This window comes from Spermophilus citellus (assembly GCF_964194105.1).
Source record: "Spermophilus citellus genome assembly, chromosome: 19".
Lineage (NCBI taxonomy): Eukaryota > Metazoa > Chordata > Mammalia > Rodentia > Sciuridae > Spermophilus > Spermophilus citellus.
The window spans coordinates 1,054,049-1,062,476 of record NC_138201.1 but is presented as its reverse complement, the minus strand read 5'-3'; the positions used below and the strand labels follow the sequence as shown (position 1 = coordinate 1,062,476).

Genomic DNA, 8,428 nt, shown 5'->3' with positions numbered 1-8,428 from the left:
TCACAAGTTATGTCTTTCCAAATTTTCACCATTAAATACATTTTGCTGCAATTACTATGTTTGAAAGCATCTCTTTGACTTGTTTTAAAGGCTTGTTTTAAAATGTTTCCATAAATTGAGTCATGGGCCTGGAGGATGTCGGTCCTTCATGCCTGGGTGTAGGTGGCTGCCTCTCCTTGCAGAGGAGACCCAGTGGACGCCAGCAGGAGCCAGGCGCCCCAGCACCCAGCACTGGGAGTTGTACACGATTACTCTAAAACATGCTGCAGGTTAACAGGCAGCGGTGTGCTTGGCTGGGCTTGGCAATTCCTTCCTGATTGACGGCGTCCACCTCCTTTCCTCTGAAGTGTCTGACACACTCTTCTTTGCTCCAGAGTCTGTGTGAGAGTGGATTTTAGGAGAGCTCCAGGCACTCCCTACCTGAGGAGGAGGAGGCAGGCGGAGGAGGCAGGCCTCTACCCCGCTTCCTGAGTGGATCTGCCTCTGTGACCTGGCTTGCAGGGGGCTTGCTCTTGTCTGCTTTGATGGAAGCTCCATGCAACTTGATACCAGAGGAGGAGGAGCCATTATTTGTGCCACCTCTACCTACTTCTTCTGTAAAATAATAATTTAAAAAAATTAGATCATACCTGGGTTCTCCCTGAGTCTCTTCTCCTACTGCCTCTAATCTTTTTATATGTATCAAATAAGAACCAGTCAAAACAATCCTCTCTGGAGGGCTCGGGCCTCCTCATCTCCCTGGAGTATCCCTGGTGGGCCCCAGGTGGCAGACGCCCCTAGCACTTGCGCTGCTGGGGGGGCGGAGCAGGAGACAGTCCAGTGGGTAAGGAAGACCAGACCGGCAGGGGCGGTTGAGGGCTACAGTTTTGAAACTTCCTTTTAAAATAGAAGATGCTTCTCTCTAACGTACCCCGGAGCACCTCTCCTCCCAGCCAACCACAGACCTCTAAAGCCAGACACCAACCATCTTTCTTCCTCCAAGTCGTTCCTGTCAGGCATTTGTCACAGAGATGAAAAGCTGGTTAACCCGCCCACCCAGCCAATGTTGCTGAGACCCCCCCACCCTCCACTGCCCCACCCTTCAGGAACTGGACCAAGAGCAGGGCACAGCAGGGAGGACCACCCGGCCCTCCTGGCAGATTTAACACCCTGGAGGAAGAATGCAGCCTGTGGCCTCTGGTGACCCCTGCGACAACCCGGCTGGCCTGCAGCGGCTCCTGGAGGGGACTGAGAGTCAGGGCCAGAGCCCCTCAGCCTGGTGGGCCACGGGGAGGTGCTTCAGGCAGAGGGAGACTCGGAGCCCCTTCCACACTCCTTGCTTGGACTTGGGGGGTCTGGGGAAGCCTAAGCAGGACAGCAGGTGTGGGGTGGAAAGGAGAACGCCAGAGGAAGCAGGGCTGGGCGGATGTTGTCCTTCCCCTCCAGCCAGGCCACAGTCCACCTTCTAGGTGAACTTCTCCCACAACGGGGCTCACAGCCCAGAACACTCCCAGTGAGGGGGGACAGGTGTTTATGAAAACGCAGATCCCTGCACCCGCCGAGTACACCTGCGGAATCCCGAGCCCTGGGGAGAGCTCGGCCCAGACGGATGCTCTTGCACAAGGCCCAGGGCTCAATTCCCAGCACCAACAAGTGACATAAAACACAATGAAGTTGTATAAAAGTGGGGCTGGGCGCTGGGGTGCAGGTCAGCAGTAGAGCCCTGCCTAGCAAAGGTCAGACCCTGGTTCCATCCTCAGCACCAAAAAGAGGGGGGCGGCATCCACCTACTTTCTAACAAAGCTGGCACTCGGAGCGGGGTACTCCTTTGACTTCTATTTGGTATTTAAATAAGGCTGTCTTGACTGACATGGACGCTGCCGCTGGGCTCCGCGGGTCCCGCCCAGGTGGTTTTCTCTGAGGGAGCGCTCTTCTGCCTTCCGTGGGGTGCCAGTCTTCTCCTTCAGGCCACACCCCTCCCTGCTCCCCTGGGTGCACAGGGCACTGGGCTCCTACCCTTCCCATCGGTCCCCCAGCTCCCTGCCCGCAAAACACCTCACCCTGATTCCATGCCTGTCCCGTCCTCTGTCAGTCTTCCCAGCTGTCCTGGGCCTGCTGAAGGCCTGGACATGGTCTCCGGGTCCCTCCTCTTCCTCCTGACTTGATCCTGCAGCTCTGACTTCCCCCGGCTGCTCCCCAGGGATGGGCTGAGGACTTCTGCTCCATGTGGTTTTGGAGGGGAGATGCTTTAGGTGCTGGTCTTCTCGGCACCTTATAATTTAAATAAGCTGCTACAAAATGCCTTCAGAGTCAACCTTCTTTTTCTTTTCTCTTTTTTTTTTTTTTTTTTGAGGTGCTGGGGACGGAGCCCAGAGCCTCATCTGTTCCAGGCAAGCCTCCGTCACCCAGCTCACCACACCCCTAAAGGTTCCTGCATTACCAGGGAGGAAAAGTCAACTCAGCACACAGCAAGCTCTTTCTGGGCCACTAGGGAGTGACCCAACTGGAGTGTGGCTGCCCTGGCTGCCCCGATGGTCTCCACCAGCCGCAACAGGGAGACGGCCTATCCGCACAGGGAAGGCCAAAGTCTCTACGCCTGTGAGTTCAAGAAATCTGTTCCCCACGAAGAAAGAAATAACCAAGTGGAATTCACAGGTGCCCTTTATTTCACCGTGATAATAGTGATTTTCATTCCCTGACATGCGGCAGCATGAACTCAAATATGTAATTTGTGAAAATTAGGGCTGTTTCTTTAAAATTTTTCTTCAGCTCCGCTGGTTATAATGAGTTTGTATTTGTCAAATGGTTTTTATGCTTAAGTGAAAAGGTAATGATAAACAACCATCGGAGCTGCCAGATGACTCCCCCTGTGTGGGCCCCCGACGGGCCTGTGCCGCAAGCAGGGCCCCTGGAGTCATCAGTGTGGATATGAAAATGAGCACATTATTTCACTGTAACAGGCACTGCTCAGATGAAAGGGAAGGCGGGTGGCTCACTGATGTTTTTATTTTCCTTCTTGGAACAATTAGCTGAATCAGAAAGAGTGTAGGCAGGGTGTTCTAAATGCAAACCTGGTCATGGAGTTTGGGAACTGCATACCTGTCATGTAGTCAGAGTTGATGAGAAGCACAGCATGGCGAAGGCCCAGCTCCCAGAAGATGCCTGTGTTATGCCAGTGGGGAAACTGAGGCCCACAGATGCACACACTGAAGAAACACACACAGTCCTTAGTCAAGTATCGTGGCATGGTCGATGCCGCTCCTGGGGTCTCCAGCCCTCACTGGTAAAACTTGTGCCCTGTGATCTCCTTTCCAGAGGCTGTTGAGCAACCTGCCATGGTTAGGATGCTCCTCGATGGCAGAGGGAAGACCTGCACTGGTTGTCTGAGGCCCCCTCTGTTTCCAGATGATTCCATAGGGAGCCAGGTACCACTGCAGTCCCCACCATGGCGATTCTGACAAAGAAACCGCACAAGATTCCCGCAGTCCCCACCATGGCGATTCTGACAAAGAAACCGCACAAGATTCCCGCAGTCCCCACCATGGCGATTCTGACAAAGAAACCGCACAAGATTCCCGCAGTCCCCACCATGGCGATTCTGACAAAGAAACCGCACAAGATTCCCGCAGTCCCCACCATGGCGATTCTGACAAAGAAACCGCACAAGATTCCTGCAGTCCCCATCATGGCGATTCTGACAAAGAAACTGCACAAGATTCCTGCTTCATCTCCCCAGCATTTTGCCTCTGCCCATCCAACCGACGGAGACGCTGGTGGAAACTGGGGTCTCCTAAAGCCACTGTGAGGCTCCAGGGCCACTGGAGTTTATCAGCTTTTTGTCCTGCATTTATGAACCCCCATGGGGGATGGTAGAGTGACTCCCTTTTGGGGCTCACCAGGGAACTTCTTCAAGGAGCTCATCACTACGGTTTGCGTTGTGTTTCAGTTTTCAAACTAAAGAACCCCTTGAAAAGAGGATTTAAAATGTAGACCCCAAGCCCTGTCCTCAGCGATTCCCTTCAATAGGTAGAGGGTGGAGATCTGAAGGTTGAAAACAGAACAGCTCCCTGACGGCTGCCCTCTGTCTCTTCCTAGACAAAACCACCTGAGGTCAGGTCCAGTGCCTTCATCTGCATTGACATATCCCAGGCAGTGCCGTGAGATAAGTCAGGACCCTCCGCGGCGCTTCCCATTTCATATCAAGTGTTCAAGATCCACTGGAGGGTGAAGAATAGCATGAAGCCCCTACTCCTCGCAAGGTCTTCGATATCACATCTCATTTATTGTTATCACAGGACAAAGTTACAATGAGTTAGGGTGAGGAATATATATATATATATGTATACACACACAGTATTGAGGACTGAATCCACCTCTACCGTTGGTCTACATCCCCAGCCCTTTTTATTTTAGGACAGGGCCTTGCTAAGATGCCCAGACTGACCATGAACGTGTGATCCTCCTGCCTCAGCAGTCAGTGGGATCACAGGTGTGCACCGGCGTGCTGCCGATTCCAGAGTTGCACAGCACCTCACTGTGTAACCAGGACGCCCAGTGAGGGTTTTGATGGGAGCACAGAGCTTGCTTTCATACACAGAGGGACTGAACAAAACAGAAACAAGAAAGGAAGGCACCGGCTCTCCCCATTTTACTATCTCCCAAGGTGAGGACAGGGGGTGGGACATCGGCTGACCCCAGCTTACTTCAGTTACATTTGTGTGTGAAGAGGAGGCAGAACTTCGTCAGCATGGCAGTGGGCAATGGCCTGCCTGGAAGGGGGAGCTGCTCCATCTCTCTCCCTTCTATTTCCTAGTGTTGTCGGGCAGGTAGCTCAGAAAACCCACCAAGTCCCAGTTTTGTCCAAATTGAAGAGTCTTTATTCTGACCGGCCGGGACTGCTTCCTACAGGACCAAGTTGTCTCTACAGAAAATAGCCTTGAGCTTCAACGTTTTGGGTATTGAAAGACAAAAACCACAATCGGGTTGATGCAGCTGCAAGCAAGCAGGGGTACAGAAGCTGAATCGAGCAGTTAGTGAGACAATGCAATGGGTACATTGGTATGTCCCGTGGTGGGACTTTCCCGGTTGGCATAGCAGCAAGCAAGCAGAATGGAAGTGGGTCAAAATGACGCTAGTTGAGCACAAGTTAGAGAATGGTTACTAATGTCTAGACAATCAATCTCTGCCAGGGAACATTGCCCAAGAAAAATGGGAACCAAAGAGAGAACAATTTTACATTGTGTAAGAATTGCCATTCTGTGCTGCCAAGTATGCCATGCTGGGTAAATATTAATGGGCTCAGAGGAGGGGCTTTCCCACGGGAGAAGCATTTCTTACATGATATGGAGCCTCAGGGTACAATGGAGACTGCTTGGTCGTTGCACAAACAGCCTGGCCCATACACCAGGAGGATCAGCTATCTTGGTTATGGTTTGGTGCTCTGGAACTCAGCTGTGGGTGACTCCAGTGTTATTTTCAGTCTGGTCTACTGGGGTTCAGTTCAGGAGCTTAGTCTAAAACAATGGAGGACTAGCACCCTGCCGAGTAAAACATGTGCAGCGCTCTATGGTATTAGCAACCCTGCAGAGTAGTGCTTCCCTGGGTCCCAGTAAAGAAGCTGAAAAAACAGTGCTTTTCTCAGTAGTGCACAGTACAGAAACCTATGGTAGAATCTGGGTCCTTCCCCTGAAAGAGCTTCCTGTGTAGGGAGGAAATGTCAAAGGTAAATACTAGGGAGAAGGGTTAGGATGCTCTCAGGAGGATGATTCATCCCACTGTGTCCACTCAGCCCAATGCCAGGCTGGGAAGACCCTGAGTGGTGAGTTCCTCCTCCCACCTGCCCTTTCTCCCCCAACCAGCTACCTCAAAGGATGGAAGAAGGAGAGAATGTAGGCAAAGACACTGAGAAATTGCCAGTAAAAGATCTGGGCTCCAGAGGGGCAGAGCAGAATGTCTCCCTGTTGAAGCAGGAATCCTCACGGGAGGCTCTCCAGCCTGGAAGGTCCAGCTCTGCAGACAGTGACCAGCACAGCTGCCAAGTACTGAAACACCTGCCAGAAACTCTCCCCTGTCCCCACCCCATTCACCCTGGAAGATCACTGTCCAGTACTGCCCTAAGTAAGCAGATAACTCCCAGTGTGCTATCAAGTGCAAGGCTCTGGGTCAATCCCCAGCACCCTCCCTCCTGCCCAGAACCAGACCTAGTGAAAAGCATTCCTTTCCAATCCCTGCTAGCTGCTATCAGGAGGAAAGTGACAGAGGACAGTAAGTTTGGGATAAGCAGCTTTGGTAAATTCTACAGGTGGTCTTTCTCCAGCACCAATTTATAATGCTCACCAAGTTTAAACCTTCACCCTGCAAACATCAACAAGAACCCTGGCTCCATGCTGCCCCGTGGCAGACCCAGTGGGTTCTCAGACCCACTCATCTCAAAAGCTGGACAGGACAGAGGAGGTAGGTTCCAGGTTTGGGAATTCTGATACGCAGCCTAAAGGTGCCATGGGGTATGGAACTCTGTGGCCCATTTCTCCATAAGCCAAATAGGGTTACAAAGGGATCGCCTTTGTAGGGTTCCTGAGAGACATCCAGAGGCTAAAGAGGTTGTGCAACAACAGGAAAGAGCCCAGGATCACCACTGGGTAAGAAAGAATCCGTAGGTTTATGGTGATATAACCAAATAAAAGAATAAACTAGGAAACGGGGAGAAGGTAAGGCTGTTCTCAGAGAATACAAACTAAGAAATCTAGAAGAATGGAGTTAGACAAAAATCATCATTTTGTAGCTGTCAAAGTTATAATTGACTCAATGGTAATCATCAATGAACACTAAGAACTTGACCAGAAAGGGGCATAAATTGACATGCCTTTATCTACATGTACCTACTAAGGATGAAACATGGGCCAACAGGTAAATAATTGCATTAGCTATGCAAAGGATAATATTGAGTAACATTCTTGCAACTTTTCTGTCAATTTAAAATTATATCCAATCAAAAGTTAAAAAAAAAGACTAAACTACCAGCAATAGCTGCCTACCTCTGTTTTATTGTATTTTCTCTCAAGGTCAAACATTGAAGAATAAGGTTAAAAAGTTCTAAACTCGGGCTTAATGGGGCGGGGGCATGGATTTGAATCTCGTAGTTATTCTTTATGAAAACTGTGATTTCCACCAAGTGACTTAACTTTTTTGTGCCTCAGTTTCCTCTTTGGGAAAACAAGGATTTTGCATTTGCTTCCACTTAAGGTCACTGTTAAGGCTGTTCACATCTGTCAAGTGCTCCGACACAACTCAAGAGTTGCATCGTTTTTATACATGTAATGTGCGCAGAGCCCTGAGACTCCGAACAGATTCTCTGTTAAGATTACTGGTTTAAAATTCATCCATAGCTTTGCATTGAATTCAGGTTAAGGATCAAAAGCAAAAAGCAAACAAACAGAAGCAAATCTGGTATTATCAGCCGGAGTCTGAGTCAGGAGGATCCCAAGTTCAAGTTAGTCCAGGCAACTTAGGGAGACCCCCTCAATATAAAAAGGGCTTGGGGCTCCGCGGAGGAGCGCCCCTGGGTGCCATCCCCGCCACCGGGAAAAACAGAACCGGAGCCTCCACCTACTTCAGAAGACTCCCTGGGCCCGGGATGCAGGGTCCCCGCGCCTCTCCAAAGTTCTCGGGGCCTTAACTGGACCTACGTCCCTGGACAGCCCTTGCGGCCCAGGATCCGGGAGTCAGCCTCCGGGCGCCCGCTCCCGGCCCTGGCTGCCAGTGCGCCTGCAAGACCGGGCCCCCTGGATTTCAGGAGCGCCAGGCTCGGCTCTCCCAGCCGCCACGAGTGTGGCTCGCCGAGAAGGTCACCAGGCCTCAGGACCGCCCACTGTGAACTTGGGCCTGGCGGGACCTCGGGCGCCGCAGACAGCAGGCGGAGAGAACACGGTGGGGCTGAGGGCCTAGGGCGTGGCCTCCCCTACCCGAGCGCGCTCGGCTGACCTCCCGTGCGCCTCCTTCCTGCGCTACGGCCCGCCCCTCTCCCTCCGGGCCTCCCTCTCCTCTCCGCCGGCTTTTCCCCGCCGCTCTCCTCCCCGTCCCGCCCCCTCTCCTCCGGTCCTCTCTCCTCTCCCCTCCCCTCCTCCCGCCCCTCTCCTCCCTGCCTCTCCCCGCCCCTCCCCAGCCCTCCTCCCCGCCCCTCCCCAGCCCTCCTCCCCGCCCCTCCCCAGCCCTCCTCCCCGCCCCTCTCCTCCTCCCCGCCCCTCCCCAGCTCTCCTCCCCGCCCCTCCCCAGCTCTCCTCCCCGCCCCTGTCCTGCTCTCGGTCTCGCCTCTCCCCGCCCCTCCCCAGCCCTCCTCCCCGCCCCTCTCCTCCTCCCCGCCCCTCCCCAGCCCTCCTCCCCGCCCCTCCCCAGCCCTCCTCCCCGCCCCTCCCCAGCCCTCCTCCCCGCCCCTCCCCAGCTCTCCTCCCCG

At 53.0% G+C, this 8,428-nt stretch overlaps 2 long non-coding RNA genes across 2 annotated transcripts; both read right to left on the bottom strand.

Moving 5' to 3' along the window:
* Window positions 1–305: 305 nt before the first annotated feature.
* On the bottom strand, window positions 306–3,432 carry LOC308638511. The gene is made up of 4 exons (XR_014019860.1): window positions 3,079–3,432; window positions 2,040–2,250; window positions 421–594; window positions 306–377 (listed from the first exon to the last, which is right to left on the bottom strand). It is a non-coding gene; the product is annotated as an uncharacterized lncRNA (long non-coding RNA).
* A 713-nt stretch (window positions 3,433–4,145) lies between these two features.
* Window positions 4,146–8,031, bottom strand: LOC308638512. Its single transcript, XR_014019861.1, has 3 exons — window positions 7,589–8,031; window positions 4,683–4,900; window positions 4,146–4,196 (listed from the first exon to the last, which is right to left on the bottom strand). It is a non-coding gene; the product is annotated as an uncharacterized lncRNA (long non-coding RNA).
* Window positions 8,032–8,428: the final 397 nt, after the last annotated feature.